Consider the following 20482-nt stretch of genomic DNA (forward strand, 5'->3'; position numbering starts at 1 on the left):
TCTGTCATCTAAAGGCTATTTCAGCTGCGACCGTTTGCGACCAAGCAAATGGTAAACAAATAACTTTACTATGTTTCTTCGACGGAAACACAATTTTCTTCTAAATTTTGTTATTTTCATCCTTTACGAAAATATGTTTCCCCTTCAAATCCCCTCCAGAAACATCCTGTGAGTAAATATTTACACTCTTATCTGTCCTCTGAAGGTAATTTCAGCTATGACCATCTACGACCAAGCAAATGGTAAAGAAATAGCTTTACTATGTTTTTTTGACGGAAACACAATTTTCTACTCAATTTTGTTATCTTCTTCATCCACTAAGAAAGTATGCTTTCCCTTCAAATCCCCTCCAGAAACATCCTCTGAGTAAATATTTATACTCCTATCTTTCATTCATGTCTATGTCAGCTGCAACCGTTTACGAGAAAGCTGCGGGTAAACAAATAACAAAATTATGTTTGTTCAACAGATATAATATTTTCTGCTCAATTTAATCGTGTACCGCTCCAATTTCTTCAAGGATATTCACTTTAAATGAATTCATATTTCTGGCTGCTGCCTAAATGGCATTTCAGTTACCGACTGAGCTTGGAAATAAATAAACGATGGTAAAAAATTACCAAAATTGATGAACACGAGTATTATGTTGTATTATGTCAACTTTGTGAGACTGAAAAGCATGTTTCTCCCCGATTTCCATTCTCAGACATCTCTTAGAAGATATTTAAATTTTTAGCTGTCATTCAAGAGCTATCTGTGTGCAGATTATTAAATAGTATATCGTGGATTATGGATAATTTATGTGAAAATATATTGTATTTAACTTTAAATTGATATATTAAACCTTTTTGCCTTTCTCATATACTAAGTATATTTGCCCGGATGAGCCATAGTATTAGATACCGAATGATACATGCCTGTGCGTGTGTATGTGTGTGTGTGTATGTATGTGCGCAAAAAACTCACTTTTTTAGGCACTTATACTTCTAGACCAACATTTGGATTTGGTAACAGCCAATATTTATTCCTTCTGATTCTTCGTCTACATATTTAGCTATATATGTGGACAAAGAATCAGAAGGAATAAATTTTGGCTGTTACGCCCTTTTCAAATGTTGATCTAGACTTAACCGATTTGTTCGGAACAAGTTGCATTCGACGTGGAATCATATCCTTTTGTTTTCTAATAAAAATTGGCCAGATCGCACAATGAGTCTAAAAGTGATGGCAAAAATACTATTTTTCATATGCACTAGAAAGGCATTAACACCGCTAGGTGGATTAATCAGGTTTATTTTCGTTTACTACTTTAACAATAACAAGCATCTTCCCACCCACGCATCTTCATTTTCTTCTTCTTCTTTGTTGGCATTACATCCCCACACTGGGGCAGAGCCGCCTCGCAGCTTAGTGTTCATTAAGCACTTCCACAGTTATTAACTGCGAGGTTTTTCGAAGCCAAGTTACCATTTCTGCATTCGTATATCATGAGGCTAACACGATGATACTTTTATGCCCAGGGAAGTCGAGACAATTTCCAATCCGAAAATTGTCTAGACCGGCACCGGGAATCGAACCCAGCCACCCTCAGCATGGTCTTGCTTTGTAGCCGCGCATCTTACCGCACGGCTAAGGAGGGCCCTCCACGCATCTTCATCAAGAATGTAAATTAAACGTTGTTTGTTGGATTTTTGCATATAATTCTGAAATCGGCTCTGTAGAGTATGATAATGACTGAGCCTATCAAATAATTAAAAAATAGGCTGTTTAACCCGAAAAATACTAAAAGTACACCATTTTACCGTATAATTTCCGTAATTTATATTTATGACCGCCATTCTATGGGAATGGAACCACTGTGCGTCCGCTGAACTGACGTAGTCATCTCCTCCGCTGTCTTGACTTTCACTGCCTGTACTCTCAGCGCCATTCAGATGTTGGTTTATTTTCATTATTCACATGCTTAAAAGACGCGTTTCTGTTGGAATATTTTCAAGGAAAATCATATCATACGAACAAACTATTCTCTATCAACTTTTACATACTTCCCATAGCTGATAAATTTTCCTTGTCTTATTTATTCATATTGCGAAATCTCGAACAAAGAATGCGCCGATCAACCATCTTTCTATAGAACACCAAAGCGTGTAATAATCACTGTTTAGATCTCGAAAACCATGCCGAAACAAAACCGAAAAAGTGCAGTTAGAGTGCTGCTCTGTGCATGACTCTTTGAGAGCCCCGAGCACGATCCGCACTTACTCGCCTCTCTCGATCTGAAAGGGCTCGCTCCTAACAACGCGTGCTGCACGTAAAGAGTTTCGTGCCGCACCATATCCCTGGCTATCAGAAATCAAGGTGAGTGTAGTCCTTAATTTCAATCTATGACAAAAATGACAAAAGCATTAGAATTACTATTCCTGGCCACGCTTATCTGTACCGCTACTAGGGAGAGAAGGAATAAGTACCACGGAGTTGGATATTGGAAACGTATTCGTTGGGTCAGGATGTGCTTATAGCTGGTAATGTGACCAGAGCATGGTAGAACTTACATGTAACACGTAACACTTACACGTAACATACGATAAAGAGATATCTACCCAGCGTTACGGGTATCATTCCTTAGTGCGTCGTTTCTAATCAAAATATTCAAAATAATCATTCCCGAAGTATGCCTACCGAGAAATGACCAAAAGCTAACACCTATTTTAAATTCGGAATAACACCGGAACCAAGAGGCCTATCGTGGAAACCCATAGAATTTTTAAGACTTGAATTCTGCTGTTTTTTTTTTTGGTTAAAGTTGCGAAAAAAATGTAAAAAAAAAAAGTTACAGGAGGTTGGTAACTGAAGGGTGAAAATACAATTTCACTGGTCAAATCGTCCCAATGTAGGCAGGATAATATGCCCTCATACCCTCATATTATAGGGGGCGTTATGTTCAGCCCTTTTCTCTAAAATATTTTCATAAGACTAGCCCAGGTAACAAAAGGTTGTCGAATTCCATTGGGCACCCCCCAGGATTGTGTCTTTTGGTGAATTGCAAATTCAAATTGATTCTATCAATAAACCCACACAACCCAGATCCTAATAAATCAACCGAAAGCTAAGTAAAAGTTCATTTAATCATCGAACAATGTTCTGTGAAATTGTTCTGAAATTTAGAGAGATTGATTTTCTCACTAAAAACACAATCCTGGAAGATGCCCCGTGTTTTTTTTTCTTCCCATACTAAGCTGGGCTAGTTTAATTTTCATATGGCACCTCACAGCCAAGCATTTAAGACTTCTCTGACTATCAAATAACACTAAGTGTGCATAAATTACGTTGAAAAGTAATAAGTTATTTCAGTATTACCTTAGGGGGGGGGGCATATTATACATTCTTACCCTACTGCTGTTTTTCATCAAACTGAGTAAGGTCCACACTGGTGCAAATGAGTATGAAGACATGCTCGATTTCCATAGAAAATGGTCATGTTTCGAAGTCGGAAACTATGTATTTATTTGCGCTGATTTTTTGCTAGCTACACTTTCGCACATATATGATCTAGCTTAAACGCGTATCTATTGGAAATAAGACAAACCTCTTGTATGCAGCGCCATTTGAAAAGTGATGTCTTTTTAATTCCTCCAGATTCAATTGAAGAGGGCCGGGTCCAGTTGAGTTAAGGTGCCTTGTAAAATTTCAGCCAAATCAAATCGCTTTCAAATTCGATCCTCAAACATGATGTAAGTGTATGAAAATCATGCATGCCAGCTGCGTTGGCTGAGTATATAACTGGAGCTTCTTCCCTATTTTGCGCTTTGCTTATCCTTCGAAAGACAAAATTATATCTTGTTCAAAGTTATCTAATCACGAAGAAGCTGAAGATTTATGTCGAAAAAATAATTAGAATAAATTGTACTTACAAAATTCTCCATGGGGAAGAATTGAAATTTCGATTTGATATATTGTTTCTTGTGCACAACAGCAGTAAATTTTCACAGCGGTAGAATGCTGAAGCGATCAAAAACAGCCATTGAATACAGAGTAGCTGTAGATTGTAACATCATTTCCCAGAATCAATCAACGTCGCTAGCTACATTGTAGCATGAAGGTGAATAATGGTGCTTTTCCTTACATCATACCAAAGCGTACTCCTCCTGTGGCGTTGCATTTTTCTATAAAACCATGTGTGATGCTGCTTTATGCACTACACAAAAGTCATTATGCCACATGACTTTTCCGACGCACAAGCGGATGGCAGCAGTATATTAATATTCTGATGGAAATTATCTCTAAACATTGCAGAGCAAAAGCGAGAGCTCCATCACAGTATCTGGTGCATGTTGTATCAATTTATAACTATAAACTACTTCAGATAAATCGTTTTCACAGCGTTGACACAGTGTGAAAATATTTTGCTATGTGCGAAATCTAATTAAACTTGTACCGTGCTCGCAGCGGCGAGCGGATCAGATGTATTAACAACTTGCAGCGTGTGAAACTGTAAAGTTTTGTAACAAACTATGTTACTACGGCTTATGAGCCAACCTACGACTGCAAGTCTCTATAATAAAGACATGTTTTTATAGCGTGAGAAATGGTTTTCCGGAATGTGCACTGCGTCGTCAGTACTCGCAGTAAGGCCTTTTTCGCTAAAAGTTTAACGCGTAGTAAGCCGCAAGAGATTGGGAAAATCCTCTTAATAACGGTTTTTGCAATGTAACTTTATTTCTAGTTTAGTGTTTGCTGCAAGACATTATAAAATAAACAATCACTTGTAGTAAAGCAAGCGGAACTTCATTGTTGTCATAAATTTGCATTTTTCTAAGCACTAAATTCTGCTCGCACAGTTTCCCCATCATTGTTTATAGAGAAGATATTTTTATGCTCCACGCCATTCATAAGACGGATGCGATGGGATGACATTCAAATTCCTTGACATGAATATTGCATTTTCACGCGTTTCATCGCCGGAATCAACGAATCCGATTACACCTGAATCAAACACGTTGCTATTTGATAGTGGCACTTTCGGGCAGCGTTTCCGAATCATCACCTTCCAATAAGTTTCTTCCTTTCGTAGTAGCGAACCATTTGAACCAGCGTTCAAGCAGACGGACTATTGAGTTTATGATACTTTTCTTAACCTTTCCGTCCCCAACGTCTGTGTTTAAGGGCTTTGAAAAATCTAAACTGCTGTAAAAACAGCATTTCTTGACCGATTCTTTGCAACAAGTTGCATTCCATCCGGATGGATCCCAATTTTCCATTTATACTAGTTTCGGTTATCCACAGTACAGTTCCAGAATAATTCCAGATTCCGTTGGGGTCAATTGTCCCCGGAATAAGTGGCCATTTACTATTTTAAGTCAAAACAGGTCGTACGACACCTCAAACTTCATGATTTTACAAAGCAATGATGGGAATCATATTTTTAGGGATCCAGGCCCACTGGGATCCATTCCGGCCACAATCCGGAAGACCAACGGAATGGCCATTTTCTAAATTGATTCAAAATAGGTCGTGCGACACCTCAAACTTCATGATTTCACAAAGCAATGATTGGAATGATATTTTTAGGGTTCTTGGCGCACTCGGATTCAATCCGGCCACATCGCTCACAATCCGGGGACCTACGTAATGGCCACTTTCTAAATTGATTCAAAATGGTCGTGTGACACCTCAAACTTCATGATTTTACAAAGCAATGATGGGAATGATATTTTTGGGGTACCTGGCCCACTCGGATCCATTCCGGCCACAATCCAGAGGACCTACGGAAACGCAATTTTCTAAATTGATTCAAAACAGTTCGTGCGACACCTCAAACTTCATGATTTCACAAAGCAATGATGGGAATGATATTTTTAGGGTTCCCGGCCCACTCGGATTCAATCCGGCCACATCGATCACAATCCAAGGACCCAGGAACTCCACCGAAAATTTATACAAAAATTATACCGTAAATGAAGTCAACAATGGAATTTTCGGAGGAATTCCTAGATTAACTCCCAAAAAATCCTGAAAGGTTTCTATTGGGAGATCCTCCAGGGGTTTTTTTTTCGAAAATTCATCCTGGAGCTCCTCCGGGAATTCCACCGGCCGCTTCTCAAGGAGTTCCTGCAGGGTTTTCTCCTAGAATTATTCTGGCAGTTCTATCGGCAGATCCTACGTGGGTTCCTCTGAAAATTCTTCCGGAAGTTTCTAAAGAATTGCTTCCTGGAATTCATTCAAGCTTTCTTTCTGGAATTCATTTAGGCTTCTGCAGGAATTTATGTAGAAATTCCTCCAGAAGCTCCACCGAGAATTTCTCTGGAAGCTCCTCAAGGAATTCTCCGGGAGGTCCTCTGTTGAAGATGATGATCCAGCTACATAGCCCTAGAAAAGTTTCAGCTAGACGAGATTTGTCTATAAGATGTATTATCCAAGAATTTTTCCGAGAATTCTTCTGGTAGTTTCACTGGCAGTTCCTTCGGGGGTTCATTTGGGAGATCGAAGTGTGCCGCGCTCGCGAGTTGACGCGTTTATTTTTCTTCTGTCTTGCTTCCGTCACTTTTTTCGGATTTCGATATTTGATATAAGATGTTTGTAATATAAATAAATAAATTATAATTGGAAGGTAAACAAATAAAAAGTGCGGGTAATTAATTTAGCCTAGTGAAAAAAAAAACATTATTTATGTTAAAATAAACAATACTAAATGTTCAAAGTGCATGGAGTTCGAGCTACAGGGAAACCATTAAGATAAGTTTTTTTTTTCATTTTTATTCATTTTACCACAGAGAAACAGACGTCTCACTTAGAACAAAATGCAATCAAAATCATCGTCACGAAAACATTGTCGCCCAATGCTAAAATCACGATGAGTGGCCAAGCGGCAAACAGATGGCGGTAGTGCGTAAACGTCAAACACAAGCAAAATCGATGGAATCGCTATCGGTGGCCGATTGACCACCTACAAAAAATTAAATCAACCGTTAAAAAGGTGAACAATGTAATATGTGGTGAGTAAGACGTCTGTTTATCTGTGATTTTACTTCATATAGAAAACATTAACGAAACATTTGTCGAATTTTTATACCTATCTATAATAATTTATGTCGAGTTGGGCGGTTCAAGTTTAGAGAATGTTTCGTGGCTCCGGCTCCCGTGCCTTTTTCGTTAATTTGCGGTACCTGGTGGTTTCCCCTCCAGAAATTCCCCTCCTTGATTTTTAAAATACTATGTTCAGTTGCTAATATAATTTAAATCCCATTACAAATTATGTTTTATGTGTCCGAAGTGATTCTTCTTCTTCTTCTTCTTTGCATTACATCCCCACACTGGGACAGAGCCGCATCGCAGCTTAGTGTTCATTAAGCACTTCCACAGTTATTAACTGCGAGGTTTCTAAGCCAAGTTACCATTTTTGCATTCGTATATCATGAGGCTAACACGATGATACTTTTATGCCCAGGGAAGTCGAGACAATTTTCAATCCGAAAATTGTCTAGACCGGCACCGGGAATCGAACCCAGCCACCCTCCGCATGGTCTTGCTTTGAAGCCGCGCGTCTTACCGCACGGCTAAGGAGGGTCCGAAGTGATTACTGGTTTAATTTCGGATGAAAACACATTGAAAACAAAAATCAATTCGAACAAGAGAAAGTTTTTGTTAGAAAAACATTTTTTCCTAAAAGTGCCCAGCTTGCGATATATCATCTTACATCTAGGAATAGGAAACATCTTTTCCTATATTGAGCCAAAATTAGGGTGTTGTTTTTTTCAATGTTTGAATCAATTTGGAATTTTTCCATCATTTTTATTTAAAAACTTGACTGATTTTACGATAGTCACCATATAACACTTTTTTGTAGGATGCGTCGTTTTACGCTTATACCAATTTGAAAAAAACATCGGTAATAAATTGTTTTACCCTTTTCAAAAAATAGTCTAGTTCAATCTTGTCAATCTTGGAGGAACTAAGTATGCAAAGTGGCTTTTTGGCACAGTTTCTATGAGCATTCCTCCGGAAGTTTCTACGGCAATTCCTCCGAGTATTCTTCTAAGAAGGTACTCCTGGAGTAATTTGCGGAGGAGCTCCCGGAGAAATTTCTGGAGGAATTTCCAATAGAATTTTTGGAGGAACTTCCGGTGCAACTTTTGGAGGAATTTCTTAAAGAGCTACAGGAAGAATTTCTAGAGTAATTCTCGTAAGAACTCTTGGATGAACTCCCAAATGATTTTTCGTAAGAATTTCAGGAGGAACTCCTGGAAGAATTCTCAAAGGATCTCCCGGAGTAACTCCCAAAGAAATTCTCCGAAAAGCCTCCGAAATTCCCAAAAAAGCCTGAATGAATTCCTGGAGGATCTACTGCTGGAACTCCCGGAGGAATTTTCAGAGGAACAGCCGTTGGAATACCCGGAGTTGAATGTCTAGAGGAACTTACGAAATTCCATTTCCTGTGAAATTCCTGCCAAATATCCTCCATGAATTCCCTGTGACTTGGAGGGATTCCCGGAGGAACTCTTGGAAAAACTTCTGAAGGAGCTCCCGGAGGAACTCCCACAAGAACTTCCGGAAGAATTCTCACAAGGAATTCTTGGAGAAGTTCATGAAGGAATTTCTGGATAAATATCTGAAGGATTTCCCGGAAAAATACCAGGAAGAATTAATGCAGAAATTTCCAGATGAAATGCTGAAGAAATTACCGGATGAATTCCCGGAGGTTAGTTCTGAAGAAATTCCTGGAAGAATTCTTGGAAGATATCTTGGAGGAACTCTCAAATTAATATCCGAATGAAATTCTGGAGTAAATTTCTAGTGAAGTCCGGAAAGCATTCTAAGACAATTCCGCGGAAAAATTTCGGGAGAAATTCCTGAAGGAATTCCTGGAGAAGTACCTGAAGCAATTCCCGGGAAAATACCTGGAAGAATTTCCGAGGAAATACATGGACGAATTCCTGGAGAAATTTCTAAAGAAATTTTTAGATGAATTCTTGAAGGATATTCTGAAGTAATAGCGGAAAGAATTCCAGAAAGAAATCCTAGAGGATTTCGCTATTAAATTTATGGAGGTATTCCCGGAAAAACTCCTGAAGGTTATCCTGGAGGAATTAAAGGATGAGTTCCTGGAGGAATGCCCGGAGAAGTTCCTAGAAGAATTTCCAAAGGAATTTCTTATAGATTTACAAGTGAAATTATGGAGCGAAATCGGAGGATTTCCATAATAAATTTCTGAAGAAACTTCTAGCGGAATTTTGTAAGGTAAACTCTGTGTTTGTGTTTGTGCTCTGGTTGCCACCTAAGAGTTCCTCCGTTCTTCAACAATAATTTGCTGTGTTATCATCAAAGATTATTATCATCACCACCGTTAGATTACTCTGCTGCACCCGCCACCTCTGCTGAGCTTATTATGCTGCCAAATTGTGAGTCAATTTGAAGGAATAATTCCATTTGCAAAATCGTTGCTGCTGCTGCTGTTGCTCTCCGCTGCCATATTTGCTGCCTGTTGCCACCGCTGCCACCACTACCAACAAACGCTGCTATGCTGCTCCTCGCAATAGATTATGTACCCACTATTTACGCTCTGCTGTCCTTGATCAACATTCATCTGTAATGCTGACACGGCTGAAACATACATACCCGAACTGTACCGAGATTGTAACTATCTGGATGAAATAAAGTTATCCTGTCCTGCTGGTGTTTTCAATTCTCCCTGCCGCCCTGCAACCCCATCGGATCCCTGTGCAAACATTTGCCATCATTCATCGCCTTATTGTATGTGTTGATTACCAGCGCGAACAACGAGAGACGACGTCATAGCACTCATCAAATTCATCGAAGGCGCATCATCCGCATCATAACACCTCTGATATAGTGTGAGTCTCCATACATGCAAGCTTGATCGCGGACGGAGAAACCTATATGTATGTAAGTAGGAACCGCTTCGTGGTATTTGACTAAACAACAGACCGGTCATATCTGTTTACGTCAGAATCAGCGCCATCTGTTAGCGAACATCAAGCTATGGATTCGAAATCAAATATTAGCGTTCCAGAGTTGCCAGCTATCTTTTCTTCTATGCTGGAACTTCATTCGACAAAATTGGTGGATAAAATCGTTACTGGTCAAGAGTTTTTATCTGCTAAATTCGACGATCTCATTTGTCAGCTCGACAAATTGAAAGTTGAAATGAAAACATTGAAGGCTGAGAATGATTTTCTAAAGCTTTCGATAAAGGCATTGAAGGATAAAACGGAACTTGTTTCCAATGTAGTTCATCGACAAGAAGTTGAAATCGATTCTCGATTACGACCTGAAATGTCCTCGAATGCTATCCTATTAGGAGTTCCTCGAGTTCCCAATGAAAACACCCTTGATCTCGTGTCAAAAACCTGTAAGACTATAGGGTATGATCTGGATAGACGCAACGTTGCGACTTGTACACGAGTCTCTTCCACTAAAAAAGGCAGTAATCCTATTAGAATTACCTTCAAGGATGTTCAGGTGAAAGAAAATTTTTTGCAAGCCAAAAAGATCTTTGGACCTTTAACAGTATCCATGATACAAGGGATGCGTTGGCCAATGGGTTGGACTCATAAAGTTATAATCCGAGAAGATCTATCGCCTTTGCCGCTGGAGATACTTCGGACCATTAAACAACATCAAACCACTTTGAATATTCGCTACGTATGGCCAGGTCGAAACGGAGTAATACTAATTAAACACTACGATCATTCGAAACCAATTGCAATCAAATCAAGAGAAGACCTGAATAAGCTTCTTGAAGGCATCTAGAGCAAACTTATAATAATAGCAGTTCATTGAGCATATAAACTATAATTATGGAGGTTAATAAGTCGAAAAACTTTCATCTGGAATCGACCGACGGCATAACATTACAAAATTCATTTGAAGGATTATGCTTGCTTCAAATAAATGCTCGTGGTCTGAATCGCTTCGAAAAATTTGATACGCTATGTGAATTTCTACGAATGCTGCCTGTGGCGGTGGATGTGCTGCTGGTTGGTGAAACTTGGATTAAGGAGGACCGATCTAAATTTTATAACATCCAAGGATATAACTGCGTACACTCATGTCGTGCATCTTCATCTGGAGGGCTTTCTATTTTTGTCAACAAGAAACTGGAATTTATTGAAATTGCCAACTCAATGGATTTTGGGTGCCACTATATTGGTTTGAAACTAATAATCAAGCCTAGCGAAGTCTTTGTACATGGATTCTACCGACCTCCAGATTACGAGTTCAGTCGTTTTATTGATCGGATGGATAATATTTTATCTCTAACTGATAAAAAATCTACGCATTTCATACTGGGGGATATGAACTTGCCAATCAACAATACTTCTTCTCGAGGAGTCCAAACGTATCTGCAACTGCTGGCGTCGTACAATATGATGATTACCAATACTGAAGTTACTCGTCCCAGCAGTAACAATATCTTGGACCATGTCATTGTTAATGCTGAGCAGTCCCATCTGATTTCTAATTATACTTTGGATAGCAACTTGAGTGATCATCAGTACATTCTTACATTGTACCAAACTAAAATCCGCAGATCTTCTCAATCTTTTACAAAAGTCAACACGAATTTCAAACGACTGGATGAACTGTTTCACACGTTCCTAAACACATTCGACTTTAGATCACTGTCACCCAATGATCGTATATTAGCAATCACTAAGCAATACTTGCATCTTCGTCAATTGCAATCAAACAGTAGGTCCGTTGAAATTAAAGTTAAAAATAACTGCTGTCCCTGGTTCAACCTGGAAATATGGGAACTGAGTCGTGTTTCCAATAAATTGTATCAGCGATGGAAACGCAATCGGCAAGATCAACCTTTAAAAAATATGTTGGACCGTGCAAATAAAAATCTAGCGAATTGTAAGAAACGTGCCAAAGCAGCCTACTATAGGAGAATCTTATCCGCTGATAACCCTAAAGCTCTGTGGTCAAGAATCAACGAGTTGATTGGGAATAAAGCTAATAAGTGTAAATCGATTTCACTTATAGCTAACGGTGATGAACTAATAGATCCGGCAAGAGTTGGCGATGCTTTCAATGACTTCTTTTCATCGGTTGGTGAAAATCTATCTAGCACACTGAAAACCGATGGCGACGTTAATAAGTTCAGCACTATGGAGAATTGTAATTCTTCCTTTTTCCTGGAACCTACATCAGAAATCGAGGTCTTGTCGATAATCAACAGTCTAGACGTATCTAAAGCAACCGGGGTTGATGGATTTCCAGTAGCAGCTCTGAAACAACATTCGGCACTTCTGTCCTCTATATTAGCAGCTTGCATCAACGATAGCATATGTGTGACGGATTATCCAGCATGCCTTAAGCGATCTTTAGTATATCCCGTATTCAAAGGAGGTGATCCCATGGATGCTACAAATTACAGACCCATCTCAGTCTTACCTGCAATAAACAAGGTCTTCGAGAAGGTACTTTGTAATCGACTCAACAACTTCTTCGAGTACACTGGAATGATGTACAAACACCAGTTTGGATTTCGGCAAGGAGCTTCCACCGAGATTGCAGTTCTGGAGTTAGTGGATGAAATCGCGTGTTCTATGGACCAGAAAAATTGTAGTGGGAGTATCTTTCTAGACTTATCAAAAGCTTTTGATACAATTAATCATAGTATGCTGTTGAAAAAACTGTACGCGTATGGCATACGTGGTGCTCCTCTTATGCTTCTAAAGAGCTATTTGACTAACCGAAGTCAACGAGTTATGATAGACGGAGTTAAAAGTAAGGAATGTCCGGTAACCTGTGGAGTACCCCAAGGCAGCAACATAGGGCCTCTATTTTTCCTCACATATGTCAATGACATCTCTAAACTACGACTAAAAGGGAAGCCGAGACTATTTGCCGACGATACGGCAATTTCGTATAAAGGCCCACAAGCTGTGAAAGTAGTTCAAGATATGAGGCAAGATATGATTCTGATCTCAGCCTATTTAGAGAATAACCTTCTAGCACTTAATCTAAGGAAAACTAAGATGATGATCTTTAGTTTGCTTAAGAAAGATAGAGAAACTTGTCCAAATCTGGTTGTCAACGATACAATAATTGAAAAGTACCCGAATACGAATATCTGGGAATACATATCGACAATCGACTTAACTGGAACGTGCACACGCAGGTGATTATCTCTAAGTGCGCTTCCCTGTGGAGTACTACGAAAGCTATCCCAGTTTGCTCCAACTCATGTGCTAATGAAAATATACAACTCATTTATACACACCCGCTACCAATACGGCATTGCTGCTTGGGGTTCATGTACCAAGGGTCTCTTGAAACCGCTTCAGATACAACAGAACCGCTGCCTCAAAGCTATATTCAACTTACCATATCGTTTCCCGACACGCGACTTGTTCCGTCTGCCATATCATACGGTACCACCTATATCAGGGATATACATGCTTCAAGTCGGCATCTGCATGTACAAAATTATCAACGATTCTGGTACCCTCCACAACTGGTCGTTTAGAAGTGCCCAACATAGACATCGTACAAGATATGCGGATCAGCTTCAACGGGTTGGATTCCGAACAGAAATAGGAAGACGTAGATTTTCCAATACTGGGCCACATGTGTATAATAAAATTCCCGAGCTCGTGAAAAGTGCTTCATCCGTTTTCGTGTTCAAGCGTAATCTTAAAAGTTACATAGTTAATAACTCTGTGAATTTGATAGAGGTCTAATAATTTTTGATGTTAATAATACTATCTATTAAGCTTATATAGTTTTAGGATTTTAGTGAAGTAAGAACAACACCTTTTAAAGAACACAAGTTCAGTAGGCAGAGTTCGCAATAACATCGCAAGAAATGAAATAAATGAATAAATGAAAAAAAAAAAAAAAAAAAAAAGGTAATTCCGTTTGTATTCCTGAAGGAATTGCCGGAGATTTTTCTGGAAGAATAGCCAAAGAAATGTCTAGAATGAAAAATTGGAGAAGAAACGAAATCTTAAAGGAATTTCCTCATGAGTTTCCTAAAAAAATAGTTTCCAGATAAGAGAAATTACAATTACATGAGAGGAATTTGTGGATAACTTTCCGAAGGAATTTAGAAGTTCCCAGGGGAGCTTCTAGAAGGATTTCAAAGAGAATTCTTGAGCCCGATATTTTTCGAGTTGTTTTGCCGCAACCTGCCCCCTCTGGCAACCTGCCCTTGTATCATTCCTATCATTGCTTTGTGAAAACATGAAGTTTGAGGAGCCACACGACTTATTTTGATTCAATTTAGAAAATGGCCAGTCCGAAGGTCCCCGGATTATGACCGATGTGGCCGGATTGAATCCGAGTGGGCCAGGAACCCTAAAAATATTTTTCTCATCATTGCTTTGTAAAATCATGAAGATTGAGGTGTCGCACGACCTATTTTTAATCAATTTAGGAAATGGCCATTCCGTAGGTCCTCCGGATTGTGGCCGGAATGGATCCGAGTGGGCCAGGAACCCTAAAAATATCATTCCCATCATTGCTTTGTAAAACCATGAAGTTTGAGGTGTCGGACGACCTATTTTGAATCAATTTAGAAAATGGCCGGGATTGAATCCGAGAGAGCCAGGAACCCTAAAAATCTCATTCCCATTATTGCTTTGTAAAATCATGAAGTTTGAGGTGTCGCACGACCTACTTTGAATCAATTTAGAAAATGCCCATTCCGTAGGTCCCCGGATTGTAATCGATGTGGCCAGATTGAGTCCGAGTGGGCCAGGAACCCCAAAAATATCATTTCCATCATTGCTTTGTGAAATCATGAAGTTTGAGGTGTCGCACGACCTGTTTTGACTTAAAATTGTAAATGGCCACTTATTCCGGGGACAACAGACCCCAACGGAATCTGGAATAATTCTGGAACCGTACTGTGGATAGCCGAAACTAGTATAAATGGAAAATTGGGATCCATCCGGATGGAATGCAACTTGTTGCAAAAGAATCGGTCAAGAAATGCGGTTTTTACAGTAGTTTAGATTTTTCAAAGCCCTTAAAAACAGACGTTGGGGACGAAAAGGTTAAAATAGAAATTCTGCCATTTGGTCAGTTTTAACTATACTTGCATCGAGGATTCCTGAAAAGTAAAACGATTACAGTGACGTTTTGGCAAAATCTAATACACAATTTTTATTTTACAGTCTGTGCCAAGAATTGAGGTTTAACCATAGATCAATAATTAATTGCACGCAGTCCCATACGATTAAAACGAGTTTTATTCATTTATTTTTTTATTCGTCGTTTTTATTCGACGTTTCGACACGTGATTAGTGTCTACTTCAGGGAAAGAATAATTGGTTCATTTTTTTGGCTTTTGTTTTGTCTAACTTTGACTGGCTGCTTATTATGTTGTCGGTACATAGTTAAGGAATCACTTTCAGTTTCACCAATGAATTACTGGCAAAATTTCCAGAAACGTCGGACGAATAAAAAAAACTAGTCTTAATCGTATGAGACTACGTTGCCGTTAATTAATGACCTAGTTATTATTCATTTTATCAACTTGATAGATTGTTTTAAGTATAAAAGTCAAATAAATTCCTAAAACTTAAAAAGATATATGACTTGAACTGACTAAACATTGTACGGCACTGGATTATGCAAAGACGAATTCGGAAGCTAGTAAAAATAACACCAACAAGCAAAACGAATTAATCATCATGACCCCATCTGCACATAGCACAAGCGTGTCGTGTAATAACAGTTTAAAATAATTGTGCAACATTCTGTGCCATCTACTTTCCCGTTTCAATTTGCTGCCATAATTTCAACGCTCGGTAACAGCAATTCGCGGGTGAAAACATTCGGTACATGCTTGAATTCAGCCAGAAAATTTATTACAAAATGTAGCCTAAGGTGAAATGGTTAGGCCAAAGACAACAATTGCATGTTGCTCTGTGCAATTATTACAGACGACTTCTCTAACGTGGCAACGCTGCTGGTGGCAACGAGATTTCTTTCATATATTCAAAAAAAATCCTGAATCCAACAAACAAACACCTGTCGCACGAGGAAATTTGACATATTCTTCCGATGAGTATGCCTTATTGAAAGCTGCACACACGCTCTATAATATTTTTGAACATGACATCATGCTCATGTTCATTCAATTTATTTATTTAGCTTACAACTAAACAGATAAAACCAAATCAACAATTTGACGCCACAAGAGACCAGGAAGCCTCCTTTCAAGAGACCCGGAAGCCTCCTTCCAAGAGGCCCGAAAGCCTCCTTCCAAAAGGCCCGGAAGCATCCTTTCAAGAGGCCCGGAAGCCTCCTTTCAAGAGATCCGGAAGCCTCCTTTCAAGAGGTCCGGAAGCCTCCTTTCAAGAGGCCCGGAAGCATCCTTTCAAGAGGCCCGGAAGCCTACCTTTCAAGAGACCCGGAAGCCTCCTTTCAAGAGGCCCGGAAGCCTCCTTTCAAGAGGTCCGGAAGCCTCCTTTCAAGAGGTCCGGAAGCCTCCTTTCAAGAGGTCCGGAAGCCTCCTTTCAAGAGGTCCGGAAGCCTCCTTTCAAGAGGCCCGGAAGCATCCTTTCAAGAGGCCCGGAAGCCTACCTTTCAAGAGACCCGGAAGCCTCCTTTCAAGAGGCCCGGAAGCCTCCTTTCAAGAGGTCCGGAAGCCTCCTTTCAAGAGGTCCGGAAGCCTCCTTTCAAGAGGTCCGGAAGCCTCCTTTCAAGAGGTCCGGAAGCCTCCTTTCAAGAGGCACGGAAGCATCCTTTCAAGAGGCCCGGAAGCCTCCTTTCAAGAGGCCCGGAAGCATCCTTTCAAGAGGCCCGGAAGCCTCCTTTCAAGAGGCCCGGAAGCCTCCTTGCAAGAGACCCGGAACAAGAATTCTTTCATGTATTCAAAAAAAAATCCTGAATCCAACAAACAAACACCTGTCGCACGAGGAAATTTGACATATTCTTCCGATGAGTATGCCTTATTGAAAGCTGCACACACGCTCTATAATATTTTTGAATATGACATCATGCTCATGTTCAATCAATTTATTTATTTAGCTTACAACTAAACAGATAAAACCGAATCAACAATTTGACGCCACAAGAGACCAGGAAGCCTCCTTTCAAGAGACCCGGAAGCCTCCTTCCAAAAGGCCCGGAAGCCTCATTCCAAAAGGCCCGGAAGCCTCCTTTCAAGAGACCCGGAAGCCTCCTTCCAAGAGGCCCGGAAGCCTCCTTCCAAGAGGCCCGGAAGCCTCCTTTCAAAAGGCCCGGAAGCCTCCTTTCAAGAGGCCCGGAAGCCTCTTTTCAAGAGGGCCGGAAGCCTCTTTTCAAGAGGCCCGGAAGCATCCTTTCAAGAGGCCTGGAAGCCTCCTTTCAAGAGGCCCGGAAGCCTCCTTTCAAGAGGCCCGGAAACATTCTTTCAAGAGACCCAGAAGCATCCTTTCAAGAGGCCCGGAAGCCTCCTTTCAAGAGGCCCGGAAGCCTCCTTTCAAGAGGCCCGGAAGCCTCCTTTCAAGAGGCCCGGAAGCCTCCTTTCAAGAGGCCCGGAAGCCTCCTTGCAAGAGGCCCGGAAGCCTCCTTTCAAGAGGCCCGGAAGCCTCCTTTCAAGAGGCCCGGAAGCTCGAGCTCGTAATTCATGCGTCGTAATTCATGCCCCGAGCTCGTAATTCATCCTTCGCCGCCACACACCGCCAAAGATGGTCCTAAGTCTCCTGTCGGATGAAATCCTTAATTTCCCTCAAGGTGGGGGCTGTACCTGTTATACCTGCATTGCACGAAACCGTCGATATACGAAGTAATCAAAGAAGGAACCATATTCAATCATATATTCAGCAGCAGTTTTTAACAGTCTTTAAAAGGGGTTATCCATAAAAAAGTGGAACAATTCAGGGACAAATGTCCATGGTTCATAGATTTTTTTTGAAAAAATCCAATCCTGACTTCACCTCCAGGAGTGGTTTTCTGGAAAGGAAACAAGGCAAGTCATATTCCGCGAAACGACACTCGCGTTTAGTGGAATCCGGAAAATTAACTTTTATGAGTCAGAGGTGCTATCTTTTGCTTTCAGATTTCATCACCCGACCGTTTTAAGACGCTTTCCACCGGCAATACCAGCATCCAAAAGTTCCCGCAAATTGATGCTGCTGTTACTAAGTGTGCTGGTGGTGGTCGTTTAAGAAGGGCCATTGGCATCGTGAGCTTACTTGTGGCGAGTGGATAGACGTTAGCGAATAAAGGAGATGAGTGATGCTAATCGGAGTGCAGTTTTGGGAATGTTTATCCGGCTATAATCTTGCTGTGTTTATGAATGAAAGTTATTTGCGGACGCGTAAGTATATGAATTATGGCAAATCCTCCTCGCTTGAATGTGGGTTAATGTGGTTGAAATTGGCAGGGAAATAATTTCAATTTAATGTGGCAGAAACTTTATTTTCACGTTATGGTATCAAATTGAAAACACATTTTCATGATTCGTCTATTATTGAAACCACTTACAATACTTGTAAGTTGAGGTCAAAAATAAAATTAACTTTAAAAAAGTTCATTGTTCTACGGAATTAAAAATAATATAACTATAACTATATAATAATTTCTGTAAATTCAAAAGTATGTCCTGTAATTAGAAATTCTCGAAATAATTTTGATGAGTTTCTTATGGAATTTTAGCGGTGTTTTTCGTGAACTAAATTGAAGACATAATCATAAACTTTATAAACCAAATCGTATCTTCATCGTAAGCTGACAATTTACCGTCGGCGAAAACTAGACCCCGCATTATAAATGCATTGCACCAACTACCACCTGGTACACTTAGTAGGAATATAAACAAGGTAAGAGTAAAAAAGCAGTGACTGAGAAACCACCCGAGATTTCTTCGAAAGAAAAACTTTATACTAGATTATTATGTGTGCTTTGACAGATCGAGTGTAGGAGATGCTTAAGGTCTTTGTCAGAAAACTTTTCAACCGAATTGAGTATGCAAATAAGCATAGTAATAAAAGTTGTTAGGGATGATGGAGAAAATCAAAACCATGCGTTATAATAAGCCACACTTTTATATCTTCCATAATCAAACTTTACGTCGTAAATGACGTCGAACTCTTGAAGCATGATGACCAGACTTGGATCACAAGTTACATCTGTTTAATGCTTCACACGTCTGATTTAATTTTAGAATTTAAGATAGACCGTATCGTCTTTTACATTTTTCTGCTTTAAAACTTCATTCTATTCAATCGTGTTAGCAAAACCATCCTCTTAGACTAACAAAAAACTTCTCCAGTCATCAGCATCTTTCGTCTTATCAAACCCTCTCTTCGGAACCATTGTTGATTTTTGTTCAATCATTCATTTTTGTTTGAACGTATGAACTATTCTTCAAACCGGACAAAAAGCACCCTTGACACATTAAATGGCAATATTTTTTTATTTTCTTCGATCTTTGTTATCCGATTATGAATTGAAATTTTTCAGCTTTCCAGCAACCGGAACGAGTTTAGTAAAACGATGATACCGTCAAACCAACCCGCTCCCTCCAAGCCCTACACCCACCCCCACCACTGCATTATAACTCGTCACGTCGTATTGGTTCAATTGCAATAGAGCATTGTGATGCGGTCAATCTCATCTTGCTACTTCTTCTTCATCTTCTTCTCAATATATAAAAATAGGCTTGCATTTCCTTTGAGGCAATATAACTCATAAACCGATTCGAAATATTTTCTCACTAATCGATTCGTCTTGAGGTCAGATGCGTTTGTACATACTAAGAGTACGGGGAATAAAATCTGTTGCTTTTAGTGTTATTTAGAAACTATAATACGCAAACATTCTGCATTTCACAATTAACATAAACACATAAATCACTTGATCAATGTTCACTAAGCAAACTAATCTCAATAACTTCGTTAGCAATTGGCCCTAATAATGAGTCTCGCAGCCGCAAAGTTCTAATTGAATCAAATACAATCGATAAACATGATACAGGAATTAATCCGCACGAGTTCATTAACCAGCTCCAATTTCCCGTTTGTATGCACGTTTACTCTTCAATACGGAGGGCAAACACATGCTGCATGGATCAAGGTTTGCTACCCACCATCCAACTGTGTGGCTGACCGAGCCCACGCATATCTCGATTCAATGAACGATGATTTTGCACCAGTTACGTTTAGTGTCCTCCGTGTAGAGCGATTTTCGAGCCTATTATTGGCACGCAATTGCCATGAAATTATTATAGTTAGTGCACACATAATCCTGTTACCGCTTCCTTGTACAATACTCGGCCTAGACCTTATGATGGTATGGCAAATATAGCTTCAGAAAGGTCGATGGTGTGTGCGGAGACGTGACTTCCACTAGAATGGTAAGTAATCGATTTGCCCAACTATAGATTACTTTTGAGCACTTTTGAGGAACTGAACTTACAGAAGATACACGATCCAGTGTATACTTATCTTAATGTAAAAGTGGTCATTAACGAATGGTCAAAACAGGGAGCTTGATTATTTAGGTTCTTAAACATATAATA

Source organism: Armigeres subalbatus, chromosome 2 (assembly GCF_024139115.2).
Source record: "Armigeres subalbatus isolate Guangzhou_Male chromosome 2, GZ_Asu_2, whole genome shotgun sequence".
Classification (NCBI taxonomy): Eukaryota; Metazoa; Arthropoda; class Insecta; order Diptera; family Culicidae; genus Armigeres; species Armigeres subalbatus.